We start from the raw sequence: 9089 nt of genomic DNA on the forward strand, positions 1-9089 counted from the left end.
AAAGGCTTTCTAACTCGAGATAAATGGATTGTATGTTCTTCTAGCCTCTTAGAATACACCAAGGTGTCATAAATGAACATGATGACTTATTGATCCAGTGTATGCTGAAAAACTCTGTTAATAAGATCCATAAAAGCAACAAGGGCACTAGTTAGTCCAAAAGACATAACTTCGAACTCGTATTTGACGTATCGATATCGAAAAATAGTTTTCGGAATATCTTCTTCTTTGACCCACAACTGGTAGTACTCCTATCTGAAATTGATCTTCGAGAAGACCATAACACCTTGCAATTGATCGAAAGGTCATCAATATTAGGTAAAGGATACTTATTTTTCATTGTTACATAATTGAGTTCCCTATAATCTATGCATAGTCAGAGAAAGTCGTTCTTCTTTTTCACAAATAACATCAGGGCATCCCAAGGAGAATGACTAGGGCGGATTGATTTTTTACCAAGAAGTTCATAAAGCTAGTTTTTTAATTCTGTGAGCTTCGTAAAACTCATGTGATAGACAGGTTTTGAGATATGTTGTTTCCAAGTAGTAAATCGATAGAAAACTCTACCTTTCATGGGGGAGGCAGACTAGGTAAATCTTTTGAAAAGACTTCAGAAAAGTTATAAACAGTAAAAATTATGTATATAGCAGGATCAACATCCATATTTCTATTTATTCAAATGTTATATAGTAGCAAAACTAATTTATAGATTTTTATTTCATTTTCAGTGATCAAAAGGTTATAACTTTATTTTCAAAGTTAATGATCGCTCTATATTTCTCTAACCAATCTATTCCTAAGATAACATCAAATCCTGAAAAATTTAAAAGTATAAGATCTACTAACAATTCTACTCCTGAAACTTTTATTTTACAATTTTTATACATACAATAAGCTTCTAATAAACTCCTGGAGGGAGCTTCTACTACTAATATTTTACATAAGGGTTCAGGTCTAATATCTAATTTACGAGCAACTGAACAAGAAATTAAAGAGCACATAGCACCTGTATCAATCAGAGCTTTGACAGAAGTATCATGGATAGAAAGAATACCCTAGATAAGAACAAGAATGGTGAGGGCACCAGGTTCATCAATGTGGTACACACGACCTTAGGTTACTGGTTTGGCCATGTCCTTTGACCGCTGGGGGTAGTCTCTCACAAAGTGTTGAGTGCTTCCGCACTTATAGCAAGCATTGTTTAAATGTAGACATGGCTTATCATCATGCAAGTGACCACAATGTTGGCATTGTTGGAAAGGTCAAGCAGGTTATCCAGTAGGTGAGGGTAGAGCAGGGAGATGGGCAACTCAGGATCATTTATCATGATGACTATTAACTGAGTCAGGTAGTCTTCTTCTTGGTTGTTAGGGTTGGTGTTGTTATTGTTAGATACGGACTCGGGCGATGCATTGGTGCCTGGTTGAAAATAGCCAACATAAGGTATTTGGCCAACTATGCATGTTCTAACACGTCGTCATACAAGCTCAATCTCAGTATCACAACCTAGTTGTGACTCTCAGGGGTGACCATCAGTGGGGCAAACTTAGACAATTGGACAAATCGGGCTACATGTTAGGAAACCGTCAAGTTTTTCTGTCGGAGGTCCTGAAATTCTTCATTCTTCTCTTGGACATAAACTGGGAAGAAGTTTTCAAAGAACACATCTATGAAAACCTCCCACGTGGTTAGGGTAAGTAGGACTTCCTTTTTAAGCCACCACCAATGTTTGGCTTCATCGGTTAGCATGAAGGCTATTAGAAAAACTTTTTATTCCTTGATTAGGTCTCAGATAGAGAAGAGTTTCTTTATCTGTAGGATCCAGACTTTTACTACTAAGGAGTTGGGGCCTTCTTCAAATTGGGGGTAGGTTAAGTTTCCTAAACTCCGCTATAGTATAGGAGATGAAACTCTCAACTAACCAGTAATCAGGGGCAAGAAGATGTTGGCAAGGGTTGGCTTGGTTTTATCCTACGATTGTAGTTAGACCTGGATGGCTCGGAAGAGTTCGATAAACTCGGTCCTGGTCGGATGATCCTAGGCCTTAGGTCTTTCGGTACGCTCTACAGAAAGTCTTTCTCACTTCATTCCTACAAAAGAAAAGAAAGATATGAGTTAGTGGTCTAGTTTTTGAAAAATAACATATTTCCTAAGTATCTTAAAAGGGTCTACTAACTATAGCCTCAGTTATAAGGGATTATTCAGTGTAACTGCTCTGATATAATTTGTGACATCCCATGTAACGGCTCCGGAATTTTAAAGGGAAATGTATATATAAGAAAAATTCTGAGTGCGGAAGCGGAATAAAAATTTTAATTAATATCCCTTACACAATAATCCAAACGTACTAAACGTATAAAAGAATAAACTAAATAAAGTAAATATTGGAGATGAATGTTATAAATAAACTATGAAGTCTTTAGACATCTACTCGCCGTCTTCCTGCAGGACGGGCTCGGAAACCAAGTCTTCCTGATCTGAAATAGTTAAGTAAGGAATGAGCTACACTAGCCCAGTAAAGACATCACACTATCTCACTGTCACAGAAGTAAAGGTTGGTAGAAAATAAAAACGACCAATTGAGCATAATTTATAACAAACTCATTTATCAGTAATAAAAACCTTTACTGTCCACTTACCTCGGTGAGATTCATAAAAATAACTTATGAGAAACAATAACATCATAAACATCATAAAATCATGCACACTCTGTAAACATAACACATATCATGCTTTTGTATTTCAATCATCAGGCAATAAATTTCCTCTTTTATTAGCCTACTAATATCCATGGGGATCTATAGGAGTCTTCGCTACACGTGAACCATTCACATTAATAACTTAATTCCAGGACCGTCCCCATACCCCATCCGGTATGGGCGCCAAAATCATACACCTCAATACCCCGTCCGGTATGAGTGTGAAACGGGCCGTCCCCATACCCCGTCTGGTATGCGCGCCAAAACACATAAAGTCTCTACACCCCGTCCGATATGAGAGACCACGTTCCCAGTAGGGTTCCCTATGGACCCGGCCCGTCCACCATCTCCCAGGATATCTAGTCAGGCTATCGACATTATCCATTTATCAATTCACATACCTTTTTTCATTTTTTCTTAATCTCAATTATCCAATCAAATATAAACACGTAAACCAGTGATGGACACCAAACAAGGTAACACAACATCGAGTTCATAATAATTCAAAGCATAATAAATGAAACCGTGATACGAAACTATAGAATAAACACATCAGGCACCATACTGCATTCAAAACTGTAAAATAAATCAAACAACACCTGACCAAAAAATACATCAGATTCAGGTTCCATTAGTAGTCTTAATTAATTATACATATCTATTAATTCATAAAATACCGTTTTATCATTTATTAAGCTTTAATGTCATGATAGGAAATAGGGTGAGAGATCCTTACTTGTTTCGGAGTCTGAAATCCGGTTCTCAATGCGCCTACGGGCAGTCCCTAGATTCCCTAAATTTTTTTCTGAAAACTAAAACACACTTCCGGTACCTGCACATGTCCTCAAAAAACTCCAAATCAGACCCAGGGTCTTTTCAGCCAATTTCGGAATTCCGGCACGGCGGTTCCACCGTGCTCCGACGACGGTGTCGCTGCCCACGGCGGCGATCCGCCTCGAGTTGGCCGTTTTCGGCCGAATTTGCATTGGTTCATGTGATAAAACACCCCTAGGGCCCTCGGTGGGCCAAAAAATTCTAAAAAACTGAGACTTACCGGCGGTGAAGCTCTCGGGTGCGGCAGCTCCTCCAGCGCGAGTTGCGATTTTGTATTTTGCTCCGGTCAACCTGTAGAGAAAATGACGATGGTCACAGTGGTATAAAAATTACATCGAACGAGAACCGGGAAGGGCCTCATCGGAGACAAAAATCGAAAAAACCCATGGCAGTGCCGCTGGACTTTAGAGGTATTTTTCGGCCAATTGGCCTGTGGTTTGGCTCCGATTTGGCCACAGGGAGGTTCAACATCAAAAAACAAGCCAATGGGAGAAATTTTACCTCGTTTAGCAACCGAAAAATCTTCCAGTGCGACGACAGGTGGCGGCGGCCGATTCCTCCGGTGGTTGGGTCGTCTTCTCCGGCGATGGTTCTGGCGGCTAGGGTTTGGGGTTGGGTGTGGATGCGATTATTTATAACCTTCCCCTTTTAATCTGAGCTGTCCATCATGATTTAATCTGCACCATCCGATCGCGATTAAATTGGAAATAAATGTGGGTTGTCCATCGCGATGCGATTTGGACCGTCCGTGTGTGATCAAATTTGGGTCGTCCGCACGCGTGAGATCTGGACTGTCCGCACGCGCCCTTGATCTGGGCCGTCCGTGCGCGCGGGAAGAGATCTGGACCGTCCGATCGCGCGCACATGGATCGCCCACGTGGCTCCGTCCCGTGTGGCTCCCTGCGTCAGCGTCCCTGCCACGCGGCGTGTCCTGGTTGGCCGAGGCTGCTGACGTGGCACTATTTTTCTAAATTATATTTTGACCCCCGGTTTTCGATTTTCTTTTCAAAAACATCCCCATAATCCAAATTTTCACCCTTTTTTTCCAAAATCAATTTCAATTAAATCCCAAAAATAATTTTACCCCATTTTATTATTTTTTTTTTATTTCTATTAAATTAAATTAAATTAAATTAAATTAAAACCTTATAAACTAATTATTAAAATAGAATAAAATTAAACAAAATTCTAATAAAAATTAAAATAAAAATAAAATAAAAGAAAAGTTTTGGGTGTTACATCCCAAATATAAATTAAGGCATAAGAGTGTCAGATACAGAAATAGATTGCAAGTCCATAATAGATAAATATATGTAGTGGAACAAAAAATTACAATTCCTTACAAAATAATAATAGAGTTTCATACATAACTGGGGCAGAAACAAAATTAATTACAAGCCTCTACAAAAAATGGACTCATCAGAGCGCGAGACAATCATGCACTCATAAAAGATCATGGATCTGCGAGGTCCTCAAAAGCTTCAAGGGGTAGATTAGTAATCAGTTCCTCACTATCTTTCTCATCTAGAGGAGGCATAGAAAGGGGTGAATTTCATATACTCAGTATGAAAAAGAATATTCAAATAACATCATAAGATTTCAAATGTAATTAAAAGTATCATCATTTCTTACCATCAATAGTCATGTCAGGGCTCATTATTAATAATGAAATCGATTTAGTTTACAATAAAAAAAAATCAAGTCAAAGTCATATTATGTCAATCAAATCAATCATGCTAAAAATAGAGAAATCAAACAAATCATGATATGCACTATTTTTCATTTTATTCTTCGTGCGAAGTCGTTCCGACTTCTATCTACTGAGTACAATACGGATTCTTAACTATCCATGTGGAATGACCAATTCATTTATTTATATAATTAATTTGCAGCTTGCCAAACGAATAGCATATTTATGGTTTGTCAAACCATGGCACGATTTATAACCATGACTGTAACGGCCCCGGAAAAATTTAATATTGGAAAGGCATATATATAGATAAATAATCTGAATTTGCGGAAGCGTACTAAACATTGCAATTAACATCCCTTACGCAATACCAAAACGTGTTCAACAAATGAGGGAATAAACCAATTAAAATAAATGCTCGAAAGTAAGAACTACAATTATAACTATGGGATCTTTAGGCGTCCCCTTCGCCGTCTTCCTGCGGAACGGGCTTGGGAACCACGTCTTCGTGATCTGAAATGGTTAAGTAATGAGTGAGCTACACTAACCCAGTAAAGACATCACTCTACCTCACTGCCACAGGAGTAAGGATGGGTAAAAAACAAAAACGACCAATGGAGCATAATTTGTAATAAACTCATTTATTCATAAAAACGTTTACCTTTCATTTACTTGGGTGAGATCCATAAAATAATACACAAGCAACACATTATCATCATCACGTTATCACATAGACTTTATAATACAACATTTATCACGCGTTTGCATTTCAATCTTTAAACAGCATAATTCCTCTTTACCAGCCTACTAGTATCCATGGGGATCCATAGGGGTCCTGCTACCCGTGAACCCTTAACATTTATAATCTGATTCCATGGTTGTCCTCATACCCCGTCCGGTATGGGCGCCAAAACCATGAACCTCAATACCCCGTCCGGTATGAGGGTGAAACGGGCCGTCCCCATACCCCGTCCGGTATGGGGCGCTAAAACCATAAACCTCAATACCCCGTCCGGTATGGGGCGCCAAAACCATGAACCTCAATACCCCGTCCGGTATGAGGGTGAAACGGGCCGTCCCCATACCCCGTCCGGTATGGGCGCCAAAACACATAAGGTCTCCATACCTCATCCGGTATGAGAGACCACGTTCCCGGTAAGGTTCCCTACGGACCCGGTCCGTCCACCATCTTCCAGGATACCTAGTCAGGCTGTCCACATTATCCGTTTTCTAATTCACATAACTTTTTATCCCTTTTTCTTTAGTCACCATCATCAAGTCACACACAAACATGCAAACCAGTAGTTCATGCCAACAAGACAACACACAACATCGGGTTCTCAGTCATTCAGTCCATAATCAATGAAACAGTGATACATGCACACAAAACTATGAAATAAAAACATCAGACATCATGCTGTATTTAAAACTGTAAAATATAACAAACAATAACTGACCGACAAATACACTAGACTCCGGCTCCATTAGCAACCTTAAACAATTTCACACAACTATTGATTCATGAAATACCATTTTATCATTTATTGCATTTTAATACCGTGATAGGAAATAGGGTGAGGAATCCTTACTTGTTTTCGGGACCCGAAATAGGCTTTTCCGAGTGTCTGCGGGTTATCCCTAAATTTCCTGAATTTTTTTTCGAAAAACTGAAACACACTACCGGTACCTGCACGTGTCCCAAAAATCTCAGAATCAGACCTAGGGCCCCTTTCGGTAAATATCGCAATTCCGGCACGGTGGCTCCGTCGTGCTCCGGCGACGGCGTCGCCGCTTGCGACGGTGATTCGCCTCGGGTTGGCCGTTTTTGGCCGTTTCCGGTCGAATTCGGCCACACATGCATCGGTCCCTGAGATAAAAGAACCCTAGGGCCCTCGGGGGGCCAAAAAATTACGAAAAACCAAAGCTTACCGACGGCGGTGCTCTCGGGTGTGGCGGCTCTCCGGTGTGGTTCGTGTTTTGGTGATTTGGCTCCGATCAACCTGTAGAGAAAAGAATGGTGGTCACGGTGATATAAAAATTGTATCAAACGGAGGCCGGGAAGGGCTTCATCGGAGGCAAAAATCGAGGAGGGGCGCGGCGACGCCACTGGGTTTCGGCCGTATTTTCCGGCCGTTTGACCAGGAGTTTGGCTCCGATTTGGCCACAGGAGAACTCAGCATTGAAAAACGAGCCAGGGGTATGAAATTTACCTCGATCGGCGGTCGAAAAACTCCCCGGTGCGGCGGCGGCCGGCTCCTCCGGCGTCTGGTTCGTCTTCTCCGGTGAGGGCTGGCGGCTAGGGTTTTTGTGGTCAGGTGTGGGGGGTTTATTTATACCATTTGCCTTTTAATCACAGCCGTCCATCTTGATTTAATCTGGGTCATTCGATCGCGATTTAATTTGGATTAAATCTGGGCCATCCATCGCGATTAAATCTGGACCGTCCGTACTTGATTGAATCTGGGCCGTCTGTGCGCGTGCATCTGGGCCGTCCGTGCGCATGCTTGATCTGGGCCGTCCGTGCGCGCGGGAACGCATTTGGGCCATCCGATCGCGCGCACGCGGATCGCCCACGTGGCCCGTTCCCAGGTCGGCGTGGCCTTGCCACGCGGCAGGTCCTGGTTGGCCAGGGCTGCTGACTGGGCCGCTGACGTGGCTGCTGACGTGGCGCTGACGGGGCACAATTTTTTAAATTGCGTTTTGACCCCCGGTTTCCGAATTTCTTTTCAAAAATACTCCTAGAATCTAAATTTTCACCCTTTTTTTCCAAAATCAATTTTAATTAAATCCAAATAATATTTTTACCTAATTTTATCATTATTAATATTTTTATATTCACAAAAATTAATTTAAATTAAATTACACCAAAAAAAATATAAAAAAAATAAAATAAAATAGAAAAAATTATTTTGGGTGTTACAACGACTGTACCAACCACAGTGTTCCTACATGTTAACTATGATCACGGTCGTATTTTGTCAAATGTGACTCCTACAATCATATCGCGTCACCACTCTCATCAAATGGTACACCATCATCTACAGAGAGTGATCATCTCACATCTTTTCAGACCTGATGAGAGAGAAACAGAAACCTCTCAGAGATAAATAGCCTAAGGAAATATCTTAAGAATTATGCATGCTAATATCAATACATATTTCTCATGTCTATACATCATTTAACACTTAATCATTTTTCCACCATCTAGCATTTTTCCACCGTCTAGTGCATCATATATCAATATTTATCTCAAGTATTAAATCATTTAAAATACACATGCAAATAATCAGTTTATATATGTTCATAAACATGCATTAATATGAAAAAATATTTCATTTAAGCATATAATTTAAATCATACAACCATTTAATTTAAACTTTGTTAATTTAATTTAGAAAAGCTTCTTATGATATTTTGAAAGTAAATATTAAATCCTTTACCAAATTCTTGGTGTTTCCTACGCCTTTTTCTAAGATCACTCCTTATCTCTAAAACCCTTTGGTGGATGGAAGAATGAAGTGGAAGTGATGAGGAAATAGTAAAGTGAGGGTTCTTATTTATAGAAAATAGGGACTGCTAGATTTGCGTCAAATGACAAAATCAAATGAAGAGAGAAAAAGTCAATATAAAAAGATGAGATGTCACGACTGATGGATGAACGATACAATGTGATAATGGCGCAAAAATCGAAGGTACGCCACCTAAATGACGGTGACATGTCGCCCAAGCAACGGTGGCATGCCGCCCAAGCTGGCAGCACACGGTGCCCAAGGGGGCAGCGCGCACTAGTCGAGGCAACGCACGCTGCCCCAGCCTGCTATGCGTCGCAGATCTAACTTGCTGCATGTGCAAAATGAGCCTCACAC

Source organism: Carica papaya, chromosome 9, assembly GCF_054855325.1.
Source record: "Carica papaya isolate Zhongbai chromosome 9, ASM5485532v1, whole genome shotgun sequence".
Taxonomy (NCBI): domain Eukaryota; kingdom Viridiplantae; phylum Streptophyta; class Magnoliopsida; order Brassicales; family Caricaceae; genus Carica; species Carica papaya.